Source organism: Triturus cristatus, chromosome 1_1, assembly GCF_964204655.1.
Source record: "Triturus cristatus chromosome 1_1, aTriCri1.1, whole genome shotgun sequence".
Taxonomy (NCBI): Eukaryota; Metazoa; Chordata; class Amphibia; order Caudata; family Salamandridae; genus Triturus; species Triturus cristatus.
In genome coordinates this window covers 703281819-703307528 of record NC_140579.1, presented here as the reverse complement: position 1 = coordinate 703307528, position 25710 = coordinate 703281819, and the positions used below count along the sequence as shown (strand labels likewise).

General features: G+C 42.0%; 1 pseudogene; it reads right to left on the bottom strand.

The window, feature by feature from the left end:
* Window positions 1-25710, bottom strand: part of LOC146870906 (acidic mammalian chitinase-like) — a 195596-nt pseudogene that overhangs the window by 29670 nt on the left and 140216 nt on the right.

Here is a 25710-nt window from a genome sequence, read left to right as displayed (position 1 = left end):
GGATTTGGGCGTATTATATGGTATGGTTGTGCGAACTTACTGTGTAATACACTTGTGAAAACTGTCTTGGCTCCAGTCATGCTTGTTTGCAAAACCTTTAGCTCAACCCTGGGCAGTGCGGCTTCAAGCAGCAAGGCTTAAACAAAGGAACTGGAGTCAAGCATTTAAAATCGTCAAACAACGAAATAAGAAAGTCACACAACAGGAAAGAAATCGGACACCAATTTATAAAAATATATTATATTTTAATTTATTTTAGAGAACGAGATGAGCAATATCCACCAGAGAATTCTGGCGAAATAGATTTTCAAAGAAAATGTAAATCTCAGTTCATTTAGTCAAAACTGCAAACAAGCATTGATAACCGTAAAGTTTGGAAACTTTTGAGCAGTTTGAAAGAGTTGTGACCAGCTACTCTGGCCCGAGTAGGGGGACCAAATCCGGCAGAAAGACGGTCAGAGGGGCTAATAAGGAGTATTTGGACAGTTACCAGGTAACCAAAGTGCTCTCCAGCTGCTGCTGGGCTACCGTTCTCTAGTCACAGTTGTATCCTTTGGTGGAGGCTAGTGTCCCTCTTGGGCATCCAATCTTGACTCTGATGAGACTCCTGGATCTGGTGGACTCAGATGCAACTTTTGGCGTGGTTTATTGGGACGCTCAGTGGCAAATTTTAATAAGTAGGTACAGACTTGCGGAATTGGGCTAATTTAGCTTTGATGGCCCTTATGGTGGTTCCAGTAGGTTCAGCCGACTAACCCTTTCAGTTACTTCTTTAGCCTGGAGCTCAGGAGTGTCTTCTCAAGCCAAGAGCCACAGGCCAAGGTGCAACAGGTGCAGTCCAGCAAATAGTGCAGCATCTCTTTGACAGGTCCACGGGTCAACAGGGCAGTCCTTCTTTGGTCCTTTTTCCAGTTCCAAAGTGATCTGAGGCTCAGGCTGCCAGTGGTGCTATATTAATGCACAGAAAGTGCCCTGGGGGGATGAGGTCACTAGCCAATGGGCTACTAGGATCCCTCCGTCTTGTGACGCCTTACGGCTATGTGTGGTATCTAGCAATCATAGAGTGCACTATTCTGCCCACTTCCAAGAAATCTGACCCCTTCCTTGAATGTTAGGAGTTTTGTAGCCCGCCCTTGAGGTGTGTCTGCCTTCGGGCTACACACCCACAGGAAAACTGGTTTGGGGACTGGTCAACCCTTTCTGTTCCCGCCGTCAACCTGTCTATCTGAAAAAAAGGGGCAAACCTTCAGGAGTGTGATTGTCATTTGCCAATCAAAGGCGATTTTGCCTTTGAAGCTCGCCTTTTGGGCCAACACCCTGTGTGGCTTCTTTCAAGGGGGAGGAAACACCTCCCTCTGTAGCAGGCTACCATTGTTCTAAGACTGGGAGTCATTCACACTACTAACCAGAAGGGCAGAAAGCTGTTTGGTGACCAGCAACCGTGTGAGGCCACCGGCCAAACTGGGCTACAGAGAGGCAACTCTCTAAAAGTTGCTTTTCCTTAAACATTAAATAAAACAAATCGACCTGGGCATCAAGACGGATTTAATGCCATGATTGATTTGAGACCTTGAAGTACCCATTTTAGTAGTCCCATTCAGACATGAGCTGGGCTGAGGGGGTCAGCTGGGGGTCAGCTGGGAACTCTGTGTAAGCCAATGTGGATACTAATTTTGCTGCATTCTCTTGTTTTATCGAAGTGCTAGTGCCTAACCAGAGAGAATAACAAGGGGGAATGTTGTTTGTCCTTGTCTACTGTGTTCAGACTAAATCCCAGGAAAAGAATTAAACACAAAAACAAGTGCCGGTTCTGTGTGAAAATACAATGTGGCAAAAAGGCAAGCGTGTTATGGGGTAACGTGCGCAAAATAAAAGCGGCCTACAACGTGCACAGTTAAGCTAACATTGGGAAAACGACAATGGGCCATGCAAGAAACACACGACAAATATTAACCCTAACCTTTAACTTATTTAATATCTTTGAGCTACATATTAGTCTAACCATAATCCTAATTTTTGCATGAATTTAATTTAAAGTAACGAACCCCTAAAAGAGAGCTGAAACCTAGATAACATATCATTACCACCTTCCTTTTTAATACAATTTTCAATTAAACTTGCCCCTAGTCTTTTTAATATTGCCTTAATTTAATTGTATTACTTATTTGTTTATTATTATTCCCTGTTTGATCACTTATTATTACTTATTGCTTACATTAGTTGATGTAATTGCTATATATGCAGTTAATACATCGATGCTGTGATGTAGCATCCACAAGGTGCAGTGTCTTAGATGTAGCTAGCAAGGCATTACTCATTTGAAGACAATTATGAACTGTTCCAAATGCTTAAGATGGTGGTTGCAGGTGGGGCTCAGCGGCACTCATTTTTGGGGAAAGAGATTTATTTTTCATTCAACAGACTTTGTTCCAAGACACGAGTAAGATAACGGGGTAGGGCGTGTAGCGTGGTGGATGAAAGGGGTGTGAGATGGAATCAAGAGTAGATAGCCCTGGTATTTGTCAATCTGAGCATTCGGCAGCACTGGCGGGGGCTTCTGAGAAAAACTTGGGCACCCACCCTAATTATTTTACAAATTAAGCACTGAATTTGTTCCCTGCGCTGCTGCTATGTATGGTGCTCCACTGCATCCTAGCTAGGGTTGGGCATCATAAACCACAGCAGATGTACATCAAACCATGAGACAAATGGAACAAAGTGAGTAAACCACTAAATACTAGGTGGAGTGGTGGGTGCTGAATATTAACATATGAAAATCACACCTGTGTCAAAGAATAAATGAAGGGATTCAAAAAATTCCCCAAACCGGAAGATGCTTGCTGTCAAATGTTTGGGACATTTTGAAGTATCTGAATACAATTTGTGATAATTGAATAAAGGCAGCACAGTATGTTGCCTGCCAAGAGTGATTTCAGCTTTTCTATGAGTGTATATTTTCCCTCGTTGCAGAAAGTCCCCGCAAAGTCGTCCAGGTCTATGGCCCAGACCATGCCGCCTCCAAAGCCGTTCTCTTTCAAGAACTTCACCTAATGAAAGAAAACACACACAAGAAGAAATGAAATAGCATCTTCAGTCCTCATAGAGCAGTACTGGGTACATCTAACCGAAATGAAATGCTTCACTCTTTGATTATTGAATATCCCTTCATAAGAAGTTTGTAATGAATAAGGAACATTTTCAAAGAATAGGTGGCCATATGGAGCAGATGCTGAAGCAATTGATAGAGGGAGTACCAAAGATATCGCTTGAGTGCAACTCACAATTGTGTCTGTTTTTTACTCGCTGTGATGGAAAAAGCTGATGTCCTTCTACACAAAATATACCCTGACTCGCAAGCCAGTTGACATGACAGGCATCTGTATTCAAGCTACTAACTACAACAATGGCCCTTTACATTATTAACTTAATCAACCACTCTCTATGCACTGGTGTCATTCCAATGGCATGGAAGAAGGGGAAAGTGAACCCTTTATTAAACAAGTACTGCCAAAGTCAATAGTTCTGGCATCATAATTTTTATTTACTTTCAAATAAAACAAGCTTTGATTTAAACAAGGCCACTGTCTTCATGCAATAAAAATGTTACTTTTAAAATTACATTCACCGATACAGCTGTTTACCTAGTGATGGTTTTTAAACAAGCCTTTCAGTTGTGCCATGCATTTTCTTTTTCTTTTTTTTGAAGGAGACAAGGACAAATCATTACCACCAGACCAAGCACCCGAATTGCAGAGAGCTATGTTACAATGTTACAATGTCACTTAAACTCTTTAGACATTAAACGTAAAAAAAGTTGTGTAGGCAAAATAAATAGCCGGAATTCAAAATTAATTTAAAAAGACAAAAAAGAAAAGAAAATGTTCACTTTGTCACTAAAAATAAATGAACTACTTTAAAGCGAATGTGAAAAACGCACTCAGGCTTTGTGCCGTCACTCAAAGTGAAGGGAGCCAATGGTCAAAGGGGGCTGACCCATTGCCCCACGGTGATTGCAATGGTGGGCGGAAGCAAAATGAGAATGACAATTTAAAAGACCAGTCAGTGCATGAAGTCTGCTTACCAAACGTCAATCTATGTATGCATATTATGTCCGAATATTTTGGAAAAACAATATTCTGTCGACACAAAACTGCAAAATTGTCACTGGTTTGAACATTTTTGCAAGCGCTGCTTTGTTTCCCAGCCTGGCCCTGTGAATAATTCTTGCAGCACAGAAATAATGAGGACAACTGATAATAGATATGACAGATTTGTTCTCACTCGTTTTCGACTGAATATTTTCCATAAGCTGGTGACATTTCCAACACCTAATAATTGGTCAAAAAAATTATCTAATTGCCCATGTGAATCTGTTTCCGAACAATCAACTATTCATGTCATTTTATTCTGCAAATTTTATGAAGAATTAAGAAGGAAATGGATAATACCAATTCTTAAAATTTGGGGTATTCGCCAATGTCGCCCAGCATTCTTGGCTCTCCAATGTCTTGATAATGATTCCATAAATTATAATGTCATTGCTTTTCTAAAAAAACTGATCAAATGCCGTAACAGTATCGACCTAGATTCATGGTGAATAGAGTATAAATAGAGCTATTGGAATGAAGAAGTGTCATTACTAGATACCAAACGTTGTTTTGGATATATCCCCCAATGCATCCTAATAACGCAGTTGGGGGCTAATGTTCCTTCTTTCTTGCTCTAACGATGCAATTATTTCTATTACTCTTGATTCACTAACAAAACGATAGTTCAATTTGGAAACAATGCCTTGTATACTTACTAGCTCTATTACTGTCACCGCCCTACATCATTTTTAACTGTTTTTTAACATGATACCGACTTAAATTGAAAGCCAACTTTATGAATTTGTTAAAATGAAATGTTATTTTCCCACGTCCACATGCTGCTATTTTTGCATAAATATTAACTGGTACAATTTATATGAGATTTTCTTGCTACATATTTTGTATACATATTTTTTTTAAAACTCATTTGTTTTAACTGCATAAGATGATTTTAAAATTGTATACGCTTTTATGGATTGAAATTAACTTTCCGAATAAAGCTTATTTTTGATTTGATTTGATACAGTTGTAGCCACTAATTACACATTTGAATTGGAAATTTCCCTAAATGAGTGATTTCTTACTCTAAAGTAATTTTGGGAACTGAAAATCAAAAGAGATGAATGGAAAATGGGAGACTCAGGTAGAAAGCTGAGTCTATGGTTTGACCATGAATATTGAAGGTGTGAGGGGACTGTGGAAGCTAATTGCCTTAAGGGTATTTGATGGCTGCTAATTTCCATGTACAGTTCTCAGAAGAATGGGGGATCTTTTACAACATCCTGGGACCAAATTATAGATAGGATTGCACTGTCCCTATTTGCGCCGCAGTGCACCTTTAACTAGCTGATAATCTGCTGTCCCAAGACAGCAGCGTACTTGAACTGACCCAGGGCAGTGCATTACTGAAAACACAAGCCAATTGATTAAAGCAGCTTTCTGCCTTTCACAGTGCAGGTGGCACCCAACATGCACTTTCCAGAGGGAGAGAGAGCACCCTGCAGGCGGGTGCAGTAAGTGATTGCAACCGCTTGCAAGTTTATACCTGAGAGGGTCCCCCTCGGGGCAGGGAGCGGGGGTAGCAGTACACTGACTGAGCACCACTTCCTTGAAAGTTGACGTCCTCTTTGCCTCTACACCTACATCCATATACAGCATGGGCCCTGAGTCAAGACATTACGATGATCGATGCACTGAATAAGCAGTTCACGTTGAAGTTAAACTGCACATATTTGTTATGATATATTAAAGAGCAATTTACATGGCTGAATTCCCTTTAAGATAATGAGGACTCAAGCAGTGCCTCTAAGCTGCACATAATATAGCTCAGTGTGCAAGGTTTCCAAAGAAACTGCAACATGATTACTCCTTTGCAAAGGCTTTTTGTCCTAACATTTACTGTCATCTCAAGCAATGATCTGAACAAAAAACAGAACATGCACAAGTAGTCGGAACAATTTCCCTACAGTCATCAAATTATTTGGGACTTAATTCTTGGCCTAGTAGTTTTTAGGTCTCGCCTGAGCTAGCGCTTGCGCTGCTCTGCTGCGAGATATTTTGTAAGTGGGAATTTCAAAGTGCCACCCACAGTCTTTTGGCTGGCCTAAAGCTTGAGTGCACGATCACATGCACGTGCACAGCTGGCATCTAATGGCTCCTCGGCTCCCACTCCCCCCTCCCTTCTCTATAGCTTTGGCTCCTTTGTTTGTAATACACCCTCCCTTCTCTCCCCACTCTTTTCGCACTCCCCCCTCCCCTTCTATTCAGCTTACTTGAGGCTCCTCGGATTGCACTTCCCCCTCCCTTCACTCCCCGCCTCATCGCAGAGACGGAGGAAGCGTGGAGTCTGTTTTGAAGAATGTTTTGTTGCTAATTAGTTTGCCTTTGCAGCAGGGAAAGACGGATTCTATTTCTTATTACAAACCGAGTCTGCATAGGCGCCTCTGCTAGCAGACGGACTGTTTTACAGCGCTTCTGTTTTATTTTTGTTTTGTTTTAGAAATGGGTTGTTTTAAACCTGTTTGCTATGGCTAAGTGCTCTCAGTAATGTCTTGTGGCTGTCTGAACCCGTAAGCTCAGCTCTGAAAAATCAAAACGTGCAGGAGACATGGTGTGTTTCCATCGAAAACATGTGAGAAAAATCTCTTTAGTGTTTTAGGACTCCCGAACACGGCTCCCCAATGCTGCTCGTGTGCTCCTCGCTAATGGGCAGAAAACTGCTGAGGGCCTCTTCATCACCTCCAACCGGGCGCCATACGAGCTGAGCTGGCACACGGCCAACACCTGAGACCAGGGGTGGCCGTGGCACAGCGAGGAGCTCAGCTGTTCCCTCTAACATGCCAAGGGAGTGGCATTGCTTATCACAGCTTGCCTGTTTGATATCTTCAGCCATCCCTGGGCACAGCGTTTTAGCCAGCGTCCCTTTGTGCATACAGGAACATTTAAACCCAGGGCTCCAAGAAAATGAAACTACAAGTTCCAGGATGCAATGCGCCGTTTATGTGTGTTCTCGTATTTATACTTACTTTAGCTTTTCTGTTATATTTGCAAGACTCCAAGTATTGTGACGCAACAGATACTGTCGTTTGGGCTCAGAAGGGACATTGTGACATCCAACTGCAAAGGTCTAATGAAGAATTTATTTGGTACATTTTTGATAAAGTGTCCTCATGAGACATGGAAATGTCACACATTTGAGTACTTCAATTCAAAGTGAAAATGTCACACGGAAACGTCGTAGCTGGCGTAGCCCTGGGGCCATACGGAATCTGCGAACGTTCCACTCAAGCAATCTCCCCAAGATGTAGGATGCTATCCAGGGCTTTAAGGGGGATGAAAAACTTGAAGGGCCACTCAAAGGGACGTTGCCGATGTAGCTAAGGGCGTGGCTTAAAAACACAAACTGAAAATCTGTGCTTAGCATAGTGTGCCGCCCCACTTGTATTTTGCAGGTTCTTTAATTGCATCCAGATATATGATACAAGCAGGCGCGCAACACCCATTGAACTCAAAGGGCTTCAGCCCCCCCCCCCCGTCGTGTGTGGCAGCCCGGGATGAGACCGCTTCCCGGGCAGACACAAAGCCGCGCCCGAGCACTTCACAGGTCTTTAAAAAGACCATATGCATGTTAATGAGGCCTCGCTGTTGTTTCACCCCTTCTAAGAGCCCCTGCAGCTCCACTCTGCCTAGATTCAGCCCCCCCACCCCCGAAATCAGCGCCACTCTGCCTACTGTTTAAAGATTCAGCCCCCCCCCGAAATTTTTGCTTAGCCCCCCCCGAAATTTGGCTCTAGTTGCGCCTCTGGATACAAGTAACATTATACCTATTGGCTTTGTCAGTGGTTGTTAGTTGCATAAGATAAGTAAGCAACAACTATGGCTTTGTTGTAGATAATATTAAAAATTCTTCAGTTCTGAATTGATGAGACTGAAAGAACTAAAACCAGTCTCTCTGAAGTGACATCAAAGGCTTAGAGCAGTGCTACTGCTGCAGAGTAAAGATTTTTTTTTTACCCTCCGGGGCAAACATAGAGAGCCCGATATGGACCCATCTCAGCACCTACTTCTAAGAAGTGCCGGTGCTGAGGACCGGGAGGATACAGACCATATAAAGCCCTGATGCAATCCCTCCACAAACTTCTCCTGAAGAGTATGAAGTGAAGCGGTGTATAAATAATACAACCTTTCCAATTGTACTTGACTGGTCACATGTTCTTAAATGCAAAAATTAGTGTGCATCGCCATCTGGTGACTATTTTACATACAGCAAATTATTATGTACGAGGATAACAAGCATTTGCAATGCAATAGCTCTCGCATTTACGCGAGTTTGAGCTATTGGCATTGTAAATGACAATGCATTTTATTAATGTTTTGGTTTTAAAAAACATAAATAAAAGGCATTGTCATTTGCAATGCCAACAGCTTAAACTCACGTAAATGCGAGACCTATTGCATTGCAAATGCTTGTTTTGATAGTTATCCTGGAACCTGTGCATTCACTTTGTGTGTTTCCAGTATATAAAGAATGTTGTTTTAAAAAAAAAATGTTTTAAAAGGGTACTCTAACAACAAAGGAAATTTAATTAGGTATACCCTGAGACATTTGTATTGCTTGTTTTCTCTGGATTCCTGCTGCAAATCCATTAGCGATGTATATGAGAACTCCCGACCAAAGAGAGGTTACAAAAGTAGGGCTAGAAAGCCCATCTCAGAGGATTTAATGAAGTCTATTTTTCTAGGTCTGAAGTTGGTATGTGTTTCAGTGCAAGCACTAGTATTATCAAGGCTTTGTATGTTGAAGTTGAATTTTTGGGGTTTTCCGTGTTTCAGAGTACTGGCAATGCCAATTTCCTTGGTATTGAAACTAAAGAAGTTGACCTTTGGGCAAGTCAGTTGTTATTGTGGTCTAGGTTTTTCACAATGGATCAAAGAGGACAAAGTAAGATAGTGATACTAATTAAAGGTGAGTTAGACTTATGCTTATTGTTGGAAGGAAATACGGGTTGATTTTTTGTCACAAAGATGGAAATCTTTTGACTGCTTTCCAATTGTTGACTGTTTTGTGAAATTTTGGGCAAATATCTCAGGGGTTATGGAACCCATTCTTTTCGTTTTGGTGCAACATCAGAAGCTAAGAGGATTGGGTTCTGTTTAAATGAGATTAGAGGGTTGGGTAGGTTGAAGTCAAACTTCCACAGGCCTTAGATACACTGAGGTAAAGAACAGTGTTAAGTGTTTTAATTGTTTTGGGGTACATTTATTATAGCATTATATCTCACTGCCTAAGGCTATACTGGCTGTTGAAGGCCCTGAAATACTGGCTGTGAAAGGCCCTGAACCAGGCCGAGCTGCAGGCAAGAGACTACAATGATAGAGAGGGCCTTCAACAACCAGTAAAGCCCAAGGCAGAAGGTCTATAAGGCTTTTATGTTATGTAATGTTAAAAGGTTTGTAAAGCGCACAAATACGAATCCGTGTCTTGGCGCTAGTATCAGATAAATGTCACATGTGAGGCAGAGTGATAGACAGAATGAGTCCAAGGAACCAAAAAGCCAGGTTTTTAAATGCTTCCTAAACATTAGAAGATTAGGGGACATTAGACATTAGGTTCCATCAATTAGCTGTAACAAGGAAGAACCTACTTCCTACCCAGTGATCATTTTTGATTCTAGGAGTCACGATTAGTCTAGCTACACTGGACTGCAAGCTACGTGACGGTAGATACCATTTAAAGATCTCTCGAAAGAAGAGTTGTCCAATTTGATGTAGAATTTATGAGCCTAGCATAAGGCTTGAATTTAATTAGAGCCCTGATTGGTAGCCAGTGATGATCTCTGATGGTTTGGGAAACAGAGCAGAACTTGGGAATGTTCACCAGCACCTGGGCAGCCACGTTTTGAAGCGTTTGCACTTTGTTCAGCAGGCGATCTTGGGAGCTAACATGTAAGGCATTACTGTAATCTAATTTAGCGATTACTACTTAGGGTATCATGACGGATTTTCTCAAGGGGATAACTTTTTTAATATCCTCAAAGTGAGGAAACAGGAGGATGTTACCGGATTGGTGTGGTCTATGAATGTTAGCTTTTTGTCCAAGACCACCCCTAGATTTCAGGCTTTCTGAACTGGTAGTGGAAGGGGTCCCAAATTAGGGGGGCACCAGGTGGAATTCCAGGAAGAGGTGTTGTTGACAAACAACACCTCAGTTTTCTAGGATTTTAACTTCAAGCAGTTCAATTCCATCCAAAATGCAATGCTGCCCGTACAAATATTAAACTGGTTGGCGACTTCATCAGATTCAGAAGAGACCATCACAACTATTTGGGTGTCATCGGCGATTGAAAATTCAGAAAAGCAGCATAATCGAATAAGGTTAATCAAGGGAGGGATGTAAATATTAAAAAGGGTAGGGCTCAGAGAAGATCCCTGTGGGACCCCGCAAAGAGCAGTGAAGAGGGCGGAGATGAAATCATCTAAGGTGACCACTTGCTCCCTGTCAGACAAAAATGAACTGATCAGTTTTAAAGCCACACCCTTGATGCCAATACTATCTAAACGTTTGACCAGAGTGGAATGGTCAACCGTGTCACAATGAGGCTGATTTCCTCCATGGCTGCTACTAGATCAGATTACGTTCAGTGGTTTGATCTAAATCCATGCTGTGAGGGATCGTGGATGTTAATAGAGTCGAGAAAGGTAACGATCTCCTGGTAAATGTTTTTTTCAAGACTCTTAGCTGGTAGCAGTAAGCATGAAATTGGGTGGGTGGGGGGGTAAGTGGACGGTCACTGGGTGGGGAGCATAAGGGATTTTTTTTTTTAAAAGTCCAATTCGCCAAATCAAATCTCATTAGCAATTTATCATTCACATAAGGAGAAATGACACAGGCCACAGTTGATCAGGCAATATATTTGAGGATGATGTCATGGAACCTAAATGGGCTGAGTGTAAAACATAGGATGGAGAGGATAATCCAATACTTGAAAGATACTCCAGAACAAATTTTTATTCTCCAGGAAACACACTTAACCGAGAAAGAGATGAGAAGTCTGTGCAAAACTAAAAGCTGAATTCACAAAGTTATATGCACTACACAACAGATAACAATAAAGGGGGTGGCTATAATCATTAAAAAAAATCCTGCTTTATCAGTAGAAGGTTTCAAACTTGACAAAATAGGAAGATGGGCTAAAGTTAAAATAAGGTTCCATACATATAAATTTACAGTAGCAGGATATTACGGCCCTAACCTAGACGACCCAGCTCCTTTAAAGGATCTACTTGCTGAGCTACTGCCTTTTCGAGATCCCTTAATACTGGCAGGTGACTTTAGTCTTAGATCCTGTAATGGATAGGTCTTTAAACAGCAGAACACCCCAGAATTGTAAAATGAGATCTTTATTGAAAAGCACGATGAAACACCTGGGGTGGATGGATATATGGAGAGAAAGAATGGGAAGTAGGAGAGGGTACACTTTCCATAATAAGAAACATGGCCATAAGTATAGATTAGATTTCTTTCTAGTCAGTATGGAGTTGAGGGACTGGGTGAAAGACACAAAACACCTAGGGGGACACTTATCTGACCACTTGGCAGTAAAATTAGCTCTGAAACTCCCAAATAAATTAATCAACAGAAGATGGACCCTAGATCGAGCCATCCTGTTAGGAGGAAGTAATCGAAAGATTAATAACAGACACAAATAACTATTTTTTGATTAACATGGAAAGTACCTCCATAGAAACAGTATGGGATGCTTATAAAGCCTTCTTAAGAGGCTGCATAACTTCAATTCAAATATCTAGACAGAAGAAATACAAAGCAGAGGTAGAAGAACTAGAGCGTGAAATCCAGAAGTTAGAGAATGAGCCTACCCCCCAGGGGGATAGAATGGCAGGGAGAACCTGCGAGATTCTGCAATCTCTCAAATCAGATCTGGCAGGAGTGTTAGATGCTAGGTTGAAGAAGAGGTGGGAGGCCAGCAAGCTGGCTCATTTTGAATATGGGGAAGGCTGTGGGAGGCTCTTAGCCTGGAAAACTAAACAGGAACTAGCAAAAGGCAATATAAAAGAAGTAGTTTGTGACACTACTGGAAATCTATGTGAGAGCCCCGCAGATGTTGAAGATGTTGAGGAAGCCTTTCGAAAACATTTTAATAAAGTGTACCGAGAAGATCTAACCCCACAGGTCAAGATGATTGAAGCATGGCTTGAATACTTCCCTTTAAAAAAAGATCAGTGATGAGATGTCTAGCAATCTCAATAGACCAATTAGCCAGAATGAAATCAAGAAGACAATAGAGACAGGAAAAAAAGACAAGGCGCCAGGACCGGATGGTCTATCGGCCGAGCTGTGCAAATCATTGGGAGAGGTCCTTATTCCAGTAATGGATCAACTATTCTCCCATATTTTTGAAAGGGGTGGAAATATGCCTCCCTCGTGGGATGAGGCCACTGTTGCCCTGATTTTAAAACCATCTTAGCCACCTAGTCAGTGCGACTCGTACAGACCAATCTTGATTATAAGATTTTTGCTAAGATTTTAGCAGAGAGATTGAACGGAATTATAACCGGTTTTCAATATGAAGATCAAAAGGGATTCGTCAGAGGGAGAGGCATCCAAGATCTAACGTATAACCTGATTGGAGCCATGTATTGAATAAATGTAATTTAGGGGGAAATTTCTGTAGGGCAGTTTCTTCGATTTACCAAACTCCAACAGCCAGAATTCTGATAAATGGCAATCTCACTTCTTCTATAGCAGTTCAGAGAGGGACAAGGCAAGGATGCCCTCACTTACCTTTGCTTTTTAATTTATGTATAAGAGCCTCTCGCAGAAAGGATTAGAAGGCATGAGGAAAAACTCTTGTTTAAATGCAAAAACTGTGGGAAAAAAAGTATTGTTATATTGTGATGATATGATGGTATATACGTCTGACCTCGGTGCGGCTATCCCTATCATATACAGTTTGCCACAGCAATTTGATTGTATCTCGGGGTATGAGATTAATCAGTCAAAAACTGAGTGTATGGCCTGGAATCTGAACGTTTGTTCCCCTACATTGAAAAGAGAAATAAGGTATCTAGGCATTAGAATTACTCAGGATATTAACGATATAGTTGATACAAATCTACGTAGAGTTCGTAAAGAAATTTCTGATTCTCTAAAAAGTTGGGCATACTTACCTCTGACACCAATAGGGAGAGTCAACTTGGTAAAAATGATGCTTTTATCAAAAATTATTTTTCTGTTTTAAAATATACCATTAGCTTTTAAAGAAGAAGGTCTAAGGAAATACGGGCAAAAATAAATTTCTTTATATGGGCCTCCAAAGGAATAAGAATCTCGTATAAAAAGCTTCGGAGAAAGAAGAATAAGGGAGGGTTATGTATGCCTGATATAATCTTTTATGCATGGGTTTTTCTAATGAAGACAGGGAAAATGATCATGAGTGAACCAAATGCCTCAGATATAGGGAAAATGTTTAGGGAAATGTTGCAGGATTTAAAAGGAGGAGATCATGCTTTTTTATACAAATTTAGAGATCCACGCTTCTTCAAGAAGGTACGTCTGAAGTCTCTAAAGGATTTAGTTAACACTTGGTTCAAAATCAGGAAGCTCTTAAAGATCAGCTACTACAGCACTATGGCTCCTATCTGGGATACACCAGGCTCACCTGAGTGGACTAAAGATTTATTAGTAACACCGCTAAAATCAGCTGGGATAAATTCTTGGGCTCAACTTATTCCTGAAGGATGTTTGTTATCATGAGAAGACCTGAGGGTAATCACGGACAATCAACTATCCAAATTTAAATAATTACAAATAAAAAGTTGGTCCCAGGCGATTGGTATAACGATTGGCTACACAAACGATTTAGAGACGGCCTTAAGAATGAGACAACAAAATAAGAAAGAGGTGGCAAATCTCTATTGGCTTCTGATAGATCTGGCAGATGGCGATTTCACCATTCCATCGCAACTGTGGGGCGAGTGCTTGCCGGGTTCCAGTACAGAAGCAATATGGCAAGTATCTTATGATTTACTATACTCTACAGTACAAGCTGCCAATTTAAGGAGAAATCATCTCTTCTCTCTCCACAGAGTATATTGGTCTCCCTCTAAGCTTTCTAAGATTGTGAAGGGAGCTATCCCATGCTGTCCAAAGTGTCAGCAGGAAAAAGCAGACGACAATCATATGTTCATAAGTTGTCCTATGTTACATCAATTCTGGGGTTCTGTTATCAGAGGTATGGAAGACATATGTGGTTTTGATATCCAGGTGAGCACCTAGTATTCTTTGGTATTTTTTCAAACTATGAACTATTATCTCTAGATAAAAATAAGCTGTGTTTTTACCTCATTCTACTTGCTCGGAGAGAAATCTGTAAATTAAGTGTAGATTGGATAAATTCCATTAAGTATGTAATGAAATTAGATAAAGCTATATGGGAAAAGATGAGCAAGAGAAAGAAAGAGTTTTAGTTGCCATGTAAGGTTTGGCTGGATAATTTATGAAAGCTAGGGCATATATGTCCAATGATTATGCCTCTACATAGAAATACTTCACCACTAGGGTCAGTTCTGGGGGCCAATCAGATAGAAGAGTTGAACAGACAGAATACGAGAGGTTCTGTGTAAAGTGCATCCATTTAGACCAGAGTTCTCTTGCTGGTGCCAATCAACTGGGGGCCGCAAAGTAGATAAAACCGGCTCTGGATACATCTAATGGCGTATAAGGACACAAAAAAATTAAAAAAGCATGAAATTGGCCTGTTGTTCTTGACTTAAAGAGGGTCAAGTGAATTTTTTTCAAAAGGGGCAAGATGGATACTTTTTTCCATGCAAGAGGAAACTGACCAGAGACTAAGGGGCAGATTTAGAGGCCCCTTGCGTCATTTTTGCGCCGCCGTTGCGTCACTTTTTGTGACGCAGCGGCAGCTTAAAAATGCGGCCCATTTACAACGTGACGCATCTAGGGAGATGTGTCACGTTGTAAAGCCCTGCGTCACATTATACCTGCGTCAGGTGTAATGTATGCAGGGTGGGCGTTCCCACGCAGGAAAGCCTTGTAAAAGTGACACCTGCTTGAAGCAGGCTTAAGGAGTGAGGCAGCACAATGAGGATAGGCCTCAACATGCATTGCTGGAGTTGCGTCACGCTTGCAAAACGAATCCAGCAATGCGTGGCTTTTGCTCCAACAGATGCGTCAGAATTTCTGACGCATCTGTCAATCCTTGCCCCATACAGCGCCATATTGTAAATACAGAGCATGCATGGTGGCGCAAGGGTTTCTCAGGGTGGGGCAGGGAAAGTAACGCATGTCTACAGATGCTTCACTTTCTTGTAAATCTGCCCCAAAGTTGCTATTTAGAAGTGGTGCAAGATGGGCTGGGATGGTTTTAGCCATTGGGTGAAGGACCTGCGGGGGACAGGGATCTGAGGGTGCACTTTGTCGGTGCTGCTCCATGCACTCAAATGTAATCAGGCAAAATGCCATCACTCACTCTGAAGGCAGCCAGTGGATGAGGTAGGCTGATCTTTTGCCTCATGCAAATGCTGGGGTGGGTGGAAGAAAATGTGAGTAACACTAACAGATCAATTGATGAAAACGGCTGGCTGCAGTCACTCTGTGGATGAACATAAATATATATTTTTTAAGAGTTTTAAAACAAAAGGTCTTGTTTAACACCAAAAAGGAATCACTGCACAATACTGAGGTGGATAACTACTGAACCATCATCTTTTTGCCTTTCTCTGTTAATCTAATAGAAAGAATAGTAATTAGTTATCTCAATACTTTGAGAAGTACATCTGTTAGAAACCTAGCAAATTGACTTTTATCCCAGGTATTGCATCAAGATAGTTCTAGCTGTTGTAGTGGATGGTCTGAGACATTTGCTGGGCGAGGAAAATGCAGCCGAATTGGACTCACCTCACATCCAAGACAGTAGTTAGACAAAATATTGAAATGAAAATATCGTCATACCAAATAATGTGATTTAGAAAAATCGTTGTCAAGAATATCGATTTTAAGGTAAGTAATATAGATTTTGAAAATATCGAAATCCTTAACATCGTTTACAAAAATGTAGTTGTTTATATCATTTTGAAATTATTGTAATGTATTTTAGCATATATTTTAAATGTATATGTTCTAAATGTTTTGTATAATTATTATTTATGTTTTTAATAAAGTTGTTAAATTTTTAGTAGTTGTTAAATTCATTTTAATACATTTTTGTGATTTTTAGTACTGTAGCGGGAAGTAAATGAATTCTAATTAATTAATAATTAATTTTAAATGAATATTAATGATGTAATTAATAATTAATTATGTTAATTGTGTAATTTATTTATGTTACGTTGCGAGTTTTGGATTTTGTAGGGGTATATGGTGGGAAGCAAATTAATTGTAATTAATTAATAATTAATGTTATATTATTAATGACTTAATTGATGAATATTTATGTTATTTGTGTAATTTTTTTAAAAGTTACATTTCAGGTGCGGGTTGTAGGTTTTGTAGGGGTATAGGGTGGTTTTTACAAACTGCGTTGTTGTTTTTGTATAAATAAAGGGTGAGTGGGAAATTAATTACATTAATGAAAATTTTTTTTTAGTTTTTAATAATTATTTACAAGATAATATTTATGTTACATATGTAATTAAGATATTGTTTAAGATACATATTAGGTGTGAGTTATTGCATCTGTAGGGGTAAAGGGAGGGAAGTGTATTAAATAAGTTTAATTTATTATTAGTTATTTATTCGTTTTTTTTTTAATTGATAAAGATTGCAAAATATGCAATTAATATTTTTTTAATTTATATAATAGGTGTGGGTTGTTTGGTCTGTATGGATAAAAGGTGGTAAGGTAATTAAATATAATTTATTTCAAAGTTACATATTAATAATATTGTAATAGATGTTTAAATATGTGAAATGTGTAAATAATATACATTTTTATATCGTTTTTTAATCTGTATTGTGTTGTTTGTATAAGTATAGATTGAAAAGGTATTTTAGAAATAACAAATTTGAAAACAGAAAAAATAATGTTTTTAAAATGTAAATTATTCTATGTGATAATTGTGTTGTGCAGTTTAAATTTAAATAAGATTGGATTTATTTGTTGTTATTACAGTGAGAATAAAGTTTGGTACTTTTTGTAAAATAATTGTATTATTTTATGATATATATTAAACATGGTAATACTTATTAAATATGCTTATTTAAAAACTGATTTTTTAATATTTACATATGTATATTGTTAGTTAATAATTATAGTTTTGAATTTATTTTATTTTGTTGAAGTGTATATCTTTGTTTCTAATGTTGCACAGGGTGCAGTGGGTGTACTAAATGTTACCTGTTCCCATCCTTTATTTTCCTTACTCTTTTACTGAATGGAGTGGGAATAGTAAATTGTATCCCTCCGTAATCCAACACTTTCCCTACTGTTTCATTGACTGGAGTGGGAATAGTAAATGTAATCCCTTCAAAGTCCAACACTTTCCCTACCGTTGCATACACTGGAGTGGGAATAATACATTTTACTCATCCGTAATGCAAAACTTTCCTAACGGTTGCACTGACTGGAGTAGGAATAGTACATTTTACCACTCCACAATCCAACTCTTTACCTGTTGTTGCAGTGAGTGGTTTTGGAATAGTTTAAGATGGATGTTACAGCGTAGGGCCCCACCAGGAGCAGCCTTCCTGCTGCTCAGCCCATGCACCAACTGACTCACCAACATTCTTTCATCACAGTCACACTGGCTGAGCAGCAGGTATAACAAGTACATTTACTCCTCCACAATCAAACACTCTCCCTACTGGTGCGCTGACTAGAGTGAGAATTTTAAATTTTACCCCACCGCAATCCAGTACTTACCGTACTGTTGTAAGGTCTGGAGTGGGAATAGTCAATGTAACCTTCCGCAATCCAACACTTTCCCTACTTTCCCTTTGACTGGAGTGGGAATAGTAAATTGTGCAGAGTCCTAAGGCCAACAGAAACATGAACAGCCAAAAAGGAGGAGTAAGGCAAAAGGTTTGGGGGAAGGCCACCTTAAGGTTAACAGATCTAACACAATATTTTCCAGTTTAATACCTACCTTAATGCCTCCCCAACTTAGGTGAGAAACCTAAATCCACTCAATGTGTAAGAAACTTGGAAGTCAAGTTTGGCACTCAATTAACTATGTGCGTCCAAATAAACTCAGTAGTGAGCTTTTGCTTTTTCCAGCTTTCCACAGTGAAGAGGATTATTTACCTCAGTTCTTACTTTCTAAAAGTCCAGATCTTAAATGCCTTTATTTTAGCTAGATCAGTCCATTGCACTTCTGTAAACCTTGACCTGCCTGCAAAGTCCATTAAAAAGCTCCAAATGGTTCCGTATGCAACAGCTAGAATGGATTGCAAACACAGAGTCCGATTCTGTATCCCCAGCCTTACCTCGGCTGCCAGAAAAGCAGAGAATCATTTGTAGGGCACTCTGCTTAGCACATAAAGTAATACAGTGTCATCATGTCAACTCTCTGTCACAAACAATGGATCGTTATGACCCAAATCAAGCTTCGTGGTCTTCAACTGCACAGGTATAGACAGCCCCTAAGTTCCCAGGCACTACTCGCAGCAGCAGAGTTTACTCCACAGCTGCCGCCAAGTACCGGAACGCCCTGCATTTCTCTCTTCATTCTCAAGTATACTTAATGGCTGCTATAAAGAGGCTAAAAACATGGCTATTTTCTTCCATTCAAGTGCTGTGGTTTTTAAACATTATGACTACTCTTCTCGGCTTACCAGCGCCAACTGCACCCTCGGGTCTAAGCGTGTTTTATAAATACGTGTAATAAAACACATAACTGTGCAAATAGGGCACAGTCCTTTCAATGAGTACTAATTGCATGCAAAAATTCTTTAATATTTCCTTTTATGCCCATTTTAGTTGTTTTAGGCCAATTTACAAAACTATGTAAGGGTTCGTAAAAGAGTTCTAAAAGAGTACTACTTTAAGTACTCGAAATGCCTTTGCGAATAGGCCCCCAAATATTTTCTGTTGACCAGTGGTTGAAAAGAAACCTGCTCAAGTGGTTCTGTAGAATTGGCTTGTATTTATTCAAAACTATTTATGTGGAAGGCAAGAGCAACATGTTCTTCTGTAAGGGATCTTCCCCAGATTTGAAACCTTACAGTCATTCTCCTGGCAGAACTTTGGAAACAAACTTCTTCTTCCAACACACCAGGTTAACATATTTTTTCTACCTTCCCCTTTGACCAAGAAGTACATAAAATGAGAAACAACAGATAAATAACATCAAAGATGAAGCACCCAAAGAGTGTTTGTTACTTGAAACTTGTTGTCTACAGTGAATAGGGTTTTTTGAGGAAGAGATTAGTACTCAGGCAGCCATTTTACATCTGGTCTTGTCTCCAACTCGGAAAAGCAGGAGCTGGGAACAATATTAATGTACCGCCACAATATTTTTTACCTTACGAAGGGGTCTGTTATCACTAGTTGGATTTTTAATATAGTATGTTGATTTCAATCTGAGATAAGTGTTGGCCTCCAAGGAGGTGAAACAGGCTCACTTTAATACTGCGACCAGTCTGCCGGCAAGGTGTTAGGTAAGGGTAGGCACTCTGGATGCCTATACTGCCTGCCTCCAGACCATGATTTTCTCAGAAGGAAGCTGCTGTTTGGAAATGAAGCCAAGAGTAATGAAGCCAAGAGTAATGAGGCATAGACCATCTTAATCTGTTTTCAGTTCAACATTCTAAGGCCTCTTTGCAACCTAAACTAGGTACCTGGACTATGCCTTTCAGACTCGATACAAAGTCTAGAAGGGAGTTCACCAAAAGGAAGTGCCAGGGAAAGACCCTCCCTTCCCTGCTTCTTCAGACATAGCTTGCTACTCCTTTACTTTAGCAAAGTGCTTATTGTGCAAGACACTTCTCCACGTTTTTAGGTCTCGCCTACGAAGCACGCATGCTCTGCATAGGAGGAGACCTCTTGAAATCGATTCGGTTTTTCGCCCAAAAAACTTGCATGCATTGCATTGCTTTCAATGGCAACGGTGCACGTTTGGCGATTCCCTTGCGGGAGCGAGCTTTGACAACCATCTGTTTGTAATTAACTTTCAAACAGATGGTGCCCTTGCTCGCACCCGCAAGGGAAACGCTGTGTGTGCTCTCGGGTGCACTCCCCTCACCCCTCCCACTTGTTAACCCGTTTGTTTGCTTTTTTTTTTACAGCGTGCGCGAGTTTGTACTTGTTTAAAAGAATGGCCAGCGCGTGCGCCTAAGGGTAAACGCACTCAAGTGGAAGAGCTGCACGTGGGCGCCGTATACTTCTAAGATTTCATTTAACTACTTTCTGGGTTAAATCTTCGATTTTGATGATGCAATTTCAATGTGTATTTGACAGGATTGAAAGTCTGTCCTATGAAAATTAGTCATTCGCAGAAAACTGTGAGACGATAATAAAAGCTTTCTCCTCCTTTCCACCCAGATGCTAATGAGACACAAAGCCCCAGCACGTATAACTTTATTTGCATTCAATGAGCATTATAATAAAAACTGTTTTCAAATAAACCACTACATAAGAACGTGATCTGCCTGATCCAAAAATATTCCTTTGTGAAGAAAAGTCGGTGACACCCAGAAATCCCAGCGACCTCATTCATGTACAAATCGGCGATTTGTTACGCTAATAAGTGCTGAAACCATCGCATGGTTCGAACTCTTCCTCTCGGTGAAAAAAAACAATCCTGCCCTGCAAGCTCTTGATTTGTTGGTGTGGACGTCGTACACAAATCGCCAGCAACAGGTTGCAACACAAGCGCTGTGGAAGGAGGGGAGACTCTCAGTCTGACACAGCTCAGTGACGAGGCTTACTTTTGCTAAGGACTGGGCTGGTGACTGCAAGCAGAAGGCGGGGAGACTAGACTGGTGGTCATGGAGAAGCACTGTGTTTTATTTCTTCCTGTGTGCTGGTGAGCTGTTTACCTTTAGTGTTTATAGTAATTCAGTGGCACACTTTGAAAAGAGATGCTCTTTTTTTTATATTCGCGAACTCCATATAAATTGCAGTCGCTTCTAGTAATGATACTATTAAAGTGCACAGCATTTGAACTTCCTGCGACCCTATTTTATCAGAGTACCTAAATTAAGTCACTGCATTGGTCCATGTCTTCTACATTTTTACTTCCTATATAGAGCTGCAGATATCTGGACGTATAAATCGCAGGTTTAGACCGACGACAGCTGTGTAAAAAAAAATATGACATACGTCTTTTTACACTGTTGTCCACTGTCTATAAGTATAATTTAAATATGTCTCCCCCGTTCCAAAACGTTGCTTTGAACTGCTGCCTTAACTTTTAATTCTGCTCTCTGCAGCCCCTGTACAAAATGCTTTTCTAAACTACTGTACACTGTTCAAGCAATGAATTTAGGTCACTGCCTTCCATGTATAAAATGTGTGCTTCTCAGTACTATTTTACACTTTCCTATTATATTTTCAGGTATTATTATACCTAGATGTGTCAAAACCATCGCGCATCACTCAGTCCCTTTTTCAACAGGCAGAGATGCAACAGTGAATTCACTGAAATATGTGTCAAGAACTGTGTGACTCACTGGCCATCTTCTTCCACCGCAAGATCGCTGACATCCACGACAGCTTCAATTCCACAACCGCACCAACGATGCACGACTCCTCCCGCCCCGCGATCACCAACAGCGCCAACCGCCTGACCTCCTGGGCCAACACCAACGACGACGAGACACGCAAGATCATGAACTCCATCCACTCAGGATCTCCGTCAGACCCATGCCCACACCACGTATTCAACAAAGCAGACGCGGCCATCGCACCCCAACTACGGAAGGTCATCAACATCTCCTTCGAAAAACCGACATTTCCGGAAAGCTAGAAGCACGCTGAAATCAACCCCCTCCTCCAAGGCGGACCCCACGGACCTCCGACCCATCTCCCTGCTCCCGTTCCCGGCAAAGGTCATCGAGAAAATTGTCAACATTCAACTGACCCGCCACCTCGAAGACAACAACATCCTGGACCCGTCCCAATCCGGATTCAGACGTAACCACAGCACCGAGACAGCCCTCATCGCCGCCACAGGCGACATCAGACGCCAACTGGACAACGACGAAACATCAGCCCTCATCCTCCTGTACCTGTCAGCCACATTCGAAACGGTCTGCCACCGCACCCTACAGACACGCCTCCAAGAAGCCGGAATCCAAGAGAAGGCCCTTGACTGGACCACGTCCTTCCTCTCCGGCAGAACACAGAGCGTCCGCCTCCCACCTTTCAGGTCAGAAGCCACCGACATCATCTGCGGCGTCCCCCAGGGCTCATCCCTCAGCCCGACGCTGTTCAACATCTACATAGCCCCCCTCGCACAAGTGGCCCGCCACCACAACCTCAACATCATCTCCTACGCCGACGACACCCAGCTCATCCTCTCCCTCACCAAGGACCCTCACACCGCCAAAACCAACATTCACGAGGGCATGAAGGCCATCGCCGACTGGATGAGGAGCAGCCGTCTAAAACTGAACTCGGACAAGACGGAGGTCCTCATCCTCGGACCCACCCCCTCAGCCTGGGATGACTCCTGGTGGCCGACCGCCCTGGGGACAGCACCGATACCAACTGACCACGCACGCAACCTAGGATTCATCCTCGACTCCTCCCTCTCCAAGCAAGTCAACGCCGTCTCCTCCTCCTGCTACAACACTCTACGCATGCTCCACCGGATCTACAAATGGATCCTGACCGAAACAAGAAGAACAGTGACACAGGCCCTCGTCAGCAGCAGACTGGACTACGGCAACGCACTCTACGCAGGAATCCCAGCCAAACACCAACGGCGGCTACAACGCATCCAAAACGCCTCTGCCCGACTGATCGTCAACGCCCCCGCCGCCGCCACATCACCCCCGTCCTGAGAGACCTGCACTGGCTCCCCATCGACAAGAAGATCACCTTCAAGCTCCTCACCCACGCACACAAAGCACTCCACAACCTACCTGCCTACCTGAACAGCAGACTCAGCTTCTACACCCCCACCCGCCAGCTCCGCTCTGCCAACCTCGCCCTCGCAGATGTCCCCCGCATCCAACGTACGACCGCCGGCGGCAGATCCTTCTCTTACCTCGCCGCCAAAACCTGGAACACCCTCCCAACCCACCTACGACAGACCCAAGACCTACTCGCCTTCAGAAGACTCCTCAAGACCTGGCTCTTCGAGCAGTAGTGGCACCCACCCCCCACCCCTCAGCGCCTTGGGACCCTCACGGGTAAGTAGCGCGCTTTACAAGTACCCTGATTGATTGATTGATTGATTGAATCCTGTAATCGCACATTTCTTTGTTTCTGCTGGTCTTCGGTTTGGTGGAATTACTGCTTTGCTGCATGATAATTCCATTATTATTACCACCGGCAACAGGTTGGTGGTCAACAAAAGTCGAAGCACACAGGACAGATCAGTAGCTGCAGGTTATTCTCCATGTTTTCGGCAGAGAGCTAAATACACCGGAAATCTTAGGATGCAACGTGATTACTGCGGTTGTGCATTTCTGCTGTGTTTAGCACCCTCCGTTGTGTTTTTACGGTTCTGCTGCTGTTGGTTTTCCATGCTGCTGGGAATGTAATAGTTAATGAAATATGAACCTGCTGCAGGGCAGATGATTGTGTGAGGTGCCCTTTCTACTCAGGCTGGGAGTGGCATGGCTGGCACGAAAGCTAGTAGGTGAGGAACCTGTAATGAGCAGTAAGTAATTTCCTAATATCTCTAGTGGCAAGTGGGGGTGTGTGTTGGAGACTCACCACAGCATAACCATTATGCCACGTCCACCACCACCACGTCTACCACCACCACCACCACCATGTCCGCCACCACCACCCACGTCCACCACCACCATGTCCACCACCACCACCATGTCCACCACCACCATGTCCACCACCACCACGCCCACCACCACCATGTCCACAACGTCCACCACCACGTCCACCACTACGTCCACCACCACCACGTCCACCTTCACCATATCCACCACCACCATGTCCACCACCACCACCACATCCACCACCACTACATCCACCACCACCACTACATCCACCACCACCACGTCCACCACCACCACCACATCCACCACCACCACGTCCACCACCATGTCCACCACCACCACCACGTCCACCACCACGTCCACCACCACCAAGTCCACCACCACCATGTCCACCACCACCACCACATCCATCACCTCCACCACCACGTCCACCACCACCACCATGCCCACCACCACATCCACCACCACATCCACCACCACCAACGTCCACCACCACCACATCCACCACCATGTCCACCACCACGTCCACCACCACCACCACCACCCGTGATGGGTAAAGTGTCACTGGAGGGCAGGGGTAATAGGAGTGTCAACCCCAGCTGTACATGGGACATTTAAGGATGCATGGGGTGCGAGAAGATGGGAATAGGGGCTGGAAGTATTACACCAGACCCAGGATACCTTTTGAAGAGGCGCAATGTCACAGGGGCTCCTGTAAAAGCATTCGCAGCATATCTACCTCACAGTGGCATACCTGCACGAGCCACTCACTCAAAACAAGCATTGGCATAGCCAATAGGTTTCGCCTTTGGGACCTTATAAGTGTTTAGCCATGCAACACTTGATGCTATTTCAACCATGGCTGGGTATGAGATCTGCGCAAAACCAATAATATTATAAAGATGCAAGCAAATATTTGAGACGTGCTCAAGGGAACAAAAGGGAAACAGCCACCTATGTCCCAATATTCCTTCTTTACAAGACTACCCGAAAGATAAACACAAAACAGAATATTGTCCCCGAGCATAAAGCAAATAAGCATCCAACTGTCAAATATCAGAATAAATCCAATCAGAAATCTCAGTCCAATATATAATCAAATAATGTTCTTCTTTATTTTTCTTTTTTTCCTCTTTCCTCTCAAGGCTTATCCTCACAGCCAGTTGGGATTAATTCACAGTAATACATTGGCATACCAATTTGATTATATATTGGACTGAGATTTCTGATTGGATTTATTCTGATATTTGACAGTTGTATGCTTATTTGCTTTATGCTCGGGGACAACACTTGATGTTGTTGCACCAAGGATATTGTGCTGGATAACTAAACACTTATAAGGTCCTAAAGGCGAGACCTATTGGCTATGCCAATGCTTGTTGTTCATTGCTCTGTGATTTTTTTGAGCCAAGGATCCTGCCAGCGCATCTCTCAGCAGTGCTTATGTCAGCATTGTTCTCTTCACTCTATACTTAAGAATTGAATGATCCATCGGTGCTGAGCGACAAATGTGCAGCGTCAGTGCCACTGTTGTTGTACTGAGTAGTTTGGTGCCAAGTTCAACACTGATGGATTTAGCATTGATGGTGCTTTTTCGACTGGATTCCTGTAGGCAAGATGATGAGGATCAAAAGAGAGATAGTCATAGCCTGTTATATTAGAGTGATCCAGGATACAACAACAATAATGATGATGGTGATAAACGCAATCGAGGGGAAATCAATGATTAGCAGAAAT